We start from the raw sequence: 8,904 nt of genomic DNA, 5'->3' as shown, positions 1-8,904 counted from the left end.
TTTCTCTGTCGGGAAGAAAAAGCAGATTCGTAAAGATATGGTGGGGTTTGGAACAATGATAGGCCCGCTGATTTGCACAGATGTTTCCCCTCATATCCACAAGCGTGTGACCACAGTCGCTGGTTTGTCCTTCCCTGGCGCCCGCTTATGCAGCTTGCCTGATGGTCCCTGCGCATTACGCACAGCTCGGTTTGACTGTGATGGCTCCTGAAAGCCAGGAGACATACACGGCAGTAACAACATCAATGCGCTTCACCAGGTTTTCAAGTTAGGGATATGTCTCATTGAAAATTATTACCTTTGTGTTACTTATTTGTTCCAAAGAGACGCATCCTCGTGGTGATTTATGGAGTTTTGCGCTTTCCTCTTTGCCTCCCCCACCGTCATCCTTTTTGTCCTCTTTTCACATGTTTGGAGAAAAGACCGCAGTTTGGGAAAAAGGGACATGCTGAGGGTGGGGGAAATGGTGGGGGTAGCAGTGATCTTCAAATCATTTATTTACATTTGGCATCTGCATAATGAGACAGGGAGCCAATGGCAGCCCCGGCTGGCTGGAGACAGGGTGGCATGCCTTCAGTTTTAATGGGCACATGGAAGAAACTTCCAATCCTTCTTGACATTTCTCATAGCGAAATAAACGTGCTCTGGGTCAGAGTGTCTATTAGGAAGATAAGAGACGAACAAGTCAATTATACTTCAATGACTATATAGCCAGGGGACCTCATTAACATGATAAGGGAGGTCCTTGATGCAGCAGTCCTCTCTTGTGTGTAACTCCTGATTAAGTTACGGAGGAATGACATGGCCGTTTTTTTCATGATTTATGTAGAAAAAGATGACAAAACCAGCAAGACAAATGTATTCAAAGATAAAAAGCCATAGCCGCACGTACATGCACACACAGGAGTATAGCCAGAATGAAGTGTCGGCCCAACGAGCCAGAAATTGTTGACACATTCAAAAAAGTGAGAGGAGCCCTCCATCAGGGGTTGTGGGGAGCTTCTATCTACTGATAGGGTCACGGAAGTAGATGCTCGGGGAAAACATTTGTGGCAGGGGATGTTGCGAGCTGTCATGCACAGGCAGGGTGCATGGCCTTGGGTTGCAAGGGTGGCGGCGGGGTGTGTGTGTGTGTGTGTGTGTGTGTGTGTGTGTGTGTGTGTGTGTGTGTGTGTGTGTGTGTGTGTGTGTGTGTGTGTGTGTGTGTGTGGAGGGGGAAGTGAGCAGACGGGGCACAGGCAGAGGCGGAGGCGTGGGTTAAAAAAAGCAGAGCCTGGGGTTTGGTGGGCTTAGTGGTGCATGTTTTTCCCTCGTTTCCTCTCTGCTAACTCGTTTTCTCAGTGAGGATGCCGCGATCCGTTGACGTTGATGGGATGAGTGCAGACAGCGCGCAGGGACAACGGCTTGTCTTTTCTAGTGCTTGCATAGTGTGCATCATATCCAGCCACTGCTTGGATAAGGCTCTAATTAAATTGTTTGCACGCCTATCTGGATCAATGCGAATTGATCATCGTTCATCTTATCAGTGACAAAACTGCGAGCCACTCACTGAGGGGGAAATATTCTTCGAGTAGCCCTGAATGCTCCTTCCTCCACATGTACCTTTTACATTGATTCTAGAACAAGAATAAAACACTTCAAGTGATCCATAGGGAAGCCAATGCACTACTTTCATCATCACATTCCTAAAATAATGGATTCAATCATGTTTTCATGGTTTTTTTTATTTTTATTTTTTATCAAAAACTGAAGCAATGACTGAACTTTTTGTATTATATTCATTCATAATTGATAACATTAGTAATTGATCGGTTCACTGAAGGATGTAGGCAAGTTTATCAGTGGCCTCACTCCTGGGGAGATGATTAAGGAAAAAAACAACCTAATGTGGAAACAAAAAATGACACGGGCCATTATTTTAGCAAGTAATGGTATTTCGCATGTGCGCATGAGCTGCACATGTGAAAACCAAGGCAGCCTCATATGCCAAAACTCTGGCAACACACCCAAGAATCTACAAAAAGGACGTTCAGGCTTTTGCTGAGGATCAACCTCGATATGTTCGGGCACTCCTCACAGGGTATTGAAACACATGCATTTGGAGAGAACGATATGTTACTTTTCTCCTAAAATCCTGTTTATTAGCAAAATTATCTGCAGGTTTTAGCTACGGTTATGAGACAGGCTTTTTCTGAATACATCCTACAGTTATTCCCCAAAGCCTTCTTGGCGAAGAATAGATGTATGTTACATGACGTATAGACACTCATCTGAATTGAACGGGTCTGATATTTGTGATTATTTTGGTGTTTGTTTTTGGATGCCTTGTGATGATTGATGAAGAGCAGACGCAGTCAAAAGCCTTTGTCTGCAGGCACACCCAGCCCACACAAAGACATCCCACTCACAAGGGTTCCGGCCACGTACCTCTGCTCACATTCCTCCATTATTGCTCCCTGAAACATGAATAATTTGATTATTTGATGACAGCTTATTTCTTATATCTGTTTCGGCACCATATGTGTCTAATATGCGCTTGGCCCGTTCCATGAATGCCTTGCCCCAGGGTCTAAGAGAGGCCCGAGCCATTTTCAAACCTGGAGGGAACATTTCGTCGGAAAGGCGTACCACTCGGCCAAAGTGCATCGGACTGGATTCAAGTGCATATTCAAAGAGTAATTCTGCTCCGTGCTCTGCGCTTGTATTTCTCTATCTCTCATTGCGAATTTGTCACTCTTCTTCAGGCTGTGTGCTGATTGGTTGTGAACATAAAAATAAAACTTTGAATCGACTCTTTTTATTTTCCATGCACGTGTGCGCATTCTCATGAACGGGACTCCAGCAATTTACCCAGTGCACACTTTGGAGCACAAAGGATGCTTCAGAGTTGAAATGAAGTTCAGTGGTGCGACCTGTCTTTCTCACTAATTGGCACTTTAGTGGTCGTGATTGGGTGACAGTTGATGGCCAGTTGGTAAATCAGGGCAGAATGTCCATAACATGTTGACAAATTAAATTAGCTCATTCCTTACCCTTACAATGAGTAATAATTATCTTGAGTCACTGTCATTTTCTTTTCACCTCCCATCGAGAGAATAAATTAGTAACACTTTCGTGTCAGGGATTATTAGGTGTTCATTTTTATAATGGTTTCATCATTTTATTATCTCTTACAGAGAATGGAGCAAAGGAAAACAGTGACACATTGATGGAAAACATTTTTTTTAACTATAGGGGAAAATCCACCGATTTTTAAAGGGACTGCTATATTTTTTGACACCACACGAGGTTCAACATGTTTTCGTCTTTACAATTTCAATGAAAACTTCTCTGATTGTAACCGACACCCATTCGGCCACAGAATAACATTAAATGTAATTGAATTTCCCTCTGAATAAATGTGTTTTTTTGAGCAATCCTCCACTGTACTAATACACTACATGGTAAGATGCATCTTTGCGTTGTTTGTTTATTGCCTGGGGCTTCAGGAGACATGCTTATGATTGCATGTGCGGGTCACAAAGGTCAGAGCATTGAGGCCCGTCTCCCATTCTAATGAGTACTGTACAGGAAGCACCCATCATGTGTCCCTCTCTCCTTCACACCTCATTTAAAAAAAAAAAAAACATGCCTTGCCATTGGAAATGAAGCAATTGTGAGGATAACAATGGTCCTGTCAAAAAAAAAAAAAAAAAAAAAAACTACTTGTGAACTGCATGTTGAAAGGTTTGCCTTCATTGAATGTCCAGTGTGCGTCTTCAGGAGCAGCAAGGCTGCGTCATGACCATGAACTCTTTGCTTGTTTATTTTGTTTCCTTTTCCTGCCGTTGACGTGGATGCGACTGATAACTGTCCATGCTGAGGTGAGTAACAGGTTAAAATGAAGAGAGGAAACATCCAGGCACGTGCAATAATTCTGCCCGTGGATGTTCGTGGTGCCCTGCAATGTGTAAATTTACTAAATGAAGGGGTTATAAGACACATTTCACTTTGGAATTTTTCTCTGACAACAACTGACAGATTGTAGCCTTTGTAATTAAATTCCCCCCTTGTCTTTATTTATTTCTTTATTTATGAAAACCACCTCAAAATGTATCAAGGTCATAAATATGCTCGGGAAGAAATATTAGTTAATCGAAAACTAAAGTGCCTCGCTGTTTTGAGGTTTCATCCAAAATACAAACCTTCACAGAAAATCATCTAGAAGGTTATGTACATTTTTTTGACCACAACCAAAAGATTTTCTGTGAACCCGAACGCGTTTGTGTAATCGATCGAAATTTACCGGAAATAAATTGTAATGTGTGAAACACCCAAGATGTCTTATTTCAGATCTTATCTTTTTCGTCAAGGCTTAATTACTATCTATGGATTTTTCTGATTATTTAACCAATTTTAATGTAATTTCAAGTGATTCACTCCTCCAAATATTCATATTCCCCTAGTCCCACGAGGGAAAAAAATATTTTCCTGATACAATGAAAAGCGTGTGGCTTTTGAGAAAGTCAGTAGACAGAAACTGAAAGTAGAACAGAACCTGCAGCAAAAAAAAAAAAAAAGAAGAAAAAAAAAGGGATTGATCGTCTCTTACGTTGCTTAGCAGAAGTCCCGACTCTGGTCTTATTAAGAGATAGTGCTGGTTGTGCTCTCGCAAGTCTTGCCCTACTGTTTGCATCCTCGTTTCATTTCTTCATCCGTTGGCTTTTAAGAGTTCAATAGATAAATAAATGTTCAATGACTGAAATCACCAGCAGAAATTCTGCCTTTTTAGTCACAGGATTTAGTTGAGTTATTGACTTGTGTACGGTAACATTGCATTGCTTATTACTGTGAGGAAGTGAGGCGTAAACATTCCTCCCTTCCGTAACCTCTGAGCCATACGAAAGCTGTTATGTCTGGAACAGAGCGCAGCACGAGTGCCACAATGCGTTCTCACGGCAGGTTGTTTTGCTCTGCTGCTCAGGCGTAAATTTTCAAACTGCGGCAGATTTTGAAGCACGGAAATGTGTTGTTTAGCACATTGACAATGGTTTTGATGTTTAATAGATCTCTTTATCATAGAATAAATTATTATCAACATAGCCGAGTTAGAACTAATACTGTGACTGCCGTTTGATTTTACAAGAAATATCCAATCATAAAATAAGGACGATATTTCGAACACTCCATGTTCAAGACCGTTTGTCCTCCTTTGAGTTGCCATTGAGCTGGAGGCTTTCCCAGCTGACTTTGGGTGAAAGGTGTGTTACACCCTGGACTGGGCGTCAGCCATTTGCAGGGCAGTAATAGAATCTTAACCCCTTCATGCGCCCTGTAACCTGATAACTTGATAAGCTGTCCACTGTAGTAACTAACCGCTGTCCCTGAAAGGGTTAAATGAACCTAATATGCATGTTTTTGGAACGTGGGGGGCAGCTTGGGGACCTCGGGAAAACCGACGAAAGGGCCTGCAAATTCCACATTAAGGTTTGAGTCTGACAAGTGAGACACTATTCCATCATAAAATTAAGTCCATTAGGTGGTTAGGTGGCAAACCCCCACCACCCCCGCCCCACTAAGAATTAATTACTTTCAAGAACAGCGGTGCCTTCAGATACAAGTTTAATCCATTCCTTAACCATATTCTTAACTCAAAAGTACCCCGCATCTAATAATCTCTGTCCTTTGAAATGAATGAACATGCCATTGATCCATTCCAGCACCGCCTGAAAAAAACAACAAAAAAATTGTTTTTGAAGGAGAAAAATAGTGCTCTGTAAGAGTATACTTTCTAAAAACATGCTGTAATGACATACTGAAATACAATTTAAAATGATTGTATGTTTTTTGTCACAAATCTTGGCCACCTGGGGGCAGTATAAGACAGACATACTGCTATACTGTGCTGGAGACTCAGCTCCTCCCTCGGGCTTCTCTTTACAGCAGTAATATTTGGTGTTCTTCACAGAGGATAAAGTGAAGGATTGTCGTTATATTATCTGCATCTGTTGCTGCACCATTTTTGTTCAGATATCCATTGGTTATTGGGTAACAACACTGCTAGACAGATGCTAATTGTTAGCCTATGTGCCTATGGTGTTTACCATTTTAAGATCGTAAGGATGATGTTATTTTGAAAACATTTAATTTTCTTGGTTTTCATTTTCACTTGACAGTAAACTGAGAGTGGCAGTAAACAGCTTGGAGCATTTTTTATTCACTAATAATACTAGATCTGCCAAATTCCTGCTCGGAGGTAAGATATTGGTTGTGTTTGTGTCTGTCTTTAAACATTAACCCCTCTACAACCCTGGAAATGTGAAGAATAAAACTGCATTGTCTCCCTGTCTGTCGTACTCGCGAATGCATTGTGTTTGATGGAAATATGACCAAAAAAGTAATGTACACCTGAGCAATGCACTGCTACATACATACATACACATAGTGTACTCGTTCACTTACTGTATTGTCTTGACTGTTGTAACTGGGTTTGGGCATACGGATGCGATGCAATTATTTTTGGGTTCTGTGAACATTATTATCTGCTATGTCAACTAGCATGACCGTAATTATTTTTAATACATAACAATGTTGTCTAGTAAGATAATTATGACTTCATAATTATCCCGTTTATGGTTCTAATACTTTGTATGAGAGGAGGTGCAAGATGGACAGTACAATAAGATGTTGAGTTGCGCCACCTTAATATTATTTTACCCCCAGAAGGCAAAAGCAGGTCACAGAGTCAAAATGCTCATTTTGAGGCTAAAGGCCTGCTACAATTATCACATTTTCTCCAGTCCGGGTTAATTGACCATAATTGCCACATTAACCGGTCAATAATTAATTTTTAATTATTCGTATTCTTTCTAATACCATGCTGTCACTCTCCTCCATATTGTCTGACAGAAAGAGCAGGCCTGTTAGGTGTGTCATGTTTAATAAAGCAAGCAGGGGTTGGATCCAATTAATATGATGAGCTGAACTCTCCAAGAAAAACTGGAGGAAAAAAAAAGAAAAAGAATCTAACAAGGGCATTTCCCCTGGACGTAATTGAATCTGATTGCATCGGCTTTAATTTGAGAAACGCTGCCTGCAGCCTCGATGTTTGTGTTGAATGTCCTAAATAAGTGATCACACTCTGATACGCTCTCTCGCACACCTGTGAATGTTTGCCATTCAGTCGTGGGATACTTTATTGGCAACCCCACAAGAATAATTGCGTGATCTTTTCCCACTTAGGATCCACATGCATACCATAAAGTCACAAAAATGTTTTTCTTCTTTTTCTACTCTTCCATCATAAATTCTTGCCAAGCGGGCTACCCATCTCGCAGTGGACATTTAAAACCGTAGAATGAATCAAGATGTACTGTGTATTAATGCCAGAGAAATGTTAAAATATCAAGCGGTGTTGCTCAAAAAGCATAGTATCAAACTTTCCAGTGTTTGCATGTGGCCCCTCTAGTTAAAGACAAAGTAAAAAAAAAAAAGGTTTGCTCACTAGTTCAGGAAGATCACATCTTCCCACTTTCTCTCTTGGTTTGATCCTCTGTCAGCCGAAAACACTTTTTCTGGTACAGTGGCCTACAAGGATGCCTGCATTGTGGACCTTCAGATTATATCGCCCATTACTTTTACAGACTCTTGAAATTGTAACCTTATGATCCTTGAGGCCAAACTCTAAGGGACACCAGAGTCACAACCCGCCCCAACCAGTTCTGTGGATTAGCGCTCTTCTGATTCGATTATATTCGGAGCCATCACGGTGGCTCTTCAGACCAACTAACTGCAAATCTGATGCGGCACCTCAGGCCCAAGACCTGCCCGAGTTTATGCATAGCCCGGAGCCGCGCGACTTGACTGACCAGCCTTGATGCCCTCAAACCTCAAAAACTACACGAGCAGCAAGGAGAAGCGAGACTGACCGACCTAAAAAGACCAGCGTGGTCAGACACATGAGGGTCACATGATGATGCCTCCCTCCTTCCTGCTGATGGAGATCCCACATAATGAACATCTGGATGCCAGCTCAACACTCAGCAAGGGATGTGTCTTTGGCTATGTTGGGCCGGCTCACTAAAGCCGAACACAAAATTGTTGGTATGCCCCCTGTTAATGAAAGAAAATCCCACAGTGGTCACAGGAATAAACAGAATCTGACAAAACAAAAAAACAAACAAAAAAAAAAAAACGTTTGTTTACAATCTGTTAACCAAAGAAAATCAGACATTGCTATTGAATTGTGGTTCAGCATTAGTATTAAAAACAAAGAAACAAACTCATGAAACAGGCCTTGACAAATATTACTGTACCCTTGACTTAATATGTTGTTGCTCAATCGGACTTGCCTCGTAAAAGGCCACTTCAGAATAATCCAATTTGCTCTTGGCCATTCTTGGGTGTTTTCAGCTGTGTGTCTGGTGTCATTCTCCTGTTGCAAGACCTACAACCAGGGGCGTCACTAGGTTTCAAGAACAAGGGGGGCTTAGCCCCAAGGGGAACACAGCCCCTTTAGGGGGGTCCGGGGGCATGCTCCCCCGGGAGAATTTTTTTCTACATTCTGTTCAAAATCCATCAATTCCGTGCACTTTGAGAGCAAAATGAAGAGGCTATGAAGAACTACACACATCACATTAGTATCCTCTTTACTATGATGGGGCTTCCTCCCCTGGACTTTAACTGGACTAGATAATAGAAATTATAAAGAGTTCAAAAGTTCAATCTTGGTTGTTCAAGAGAATTAGAAGGATGCCCGATAACATAACCTATATGACAGTAGGCCTATATTCCTCTCTACCAAAATGTATTAATATATGCTTAGCCCCCAGAAGACTATGTATTTTGAGATGTCTGCCGTGATATGCAACTTAAGTTAGTACAATGAGATGCAAAAGCTTCATCACTTTGGAAAAACACAAGTTT

Source organism: Hippocampus comes, unplaced genomic scaffold (genome assembly GCF_001891065.2).
Source record: "Hippocampus comes isolate QL1 unplaced genomic scaffold, H_comes_QL1_v1.1 scaffold327, whole genome shotgun sequence".
NCBI classification, from domain to species: domain Eukaryota; kingdom Metazoa; phylum Chordata; class Actinopteri; order Syngnathiformes; family Syngnathidae; genus Hippocampus; species Hippocampus comes.
Note: the sequence above shows the minus strand (reverse complement) of the source record.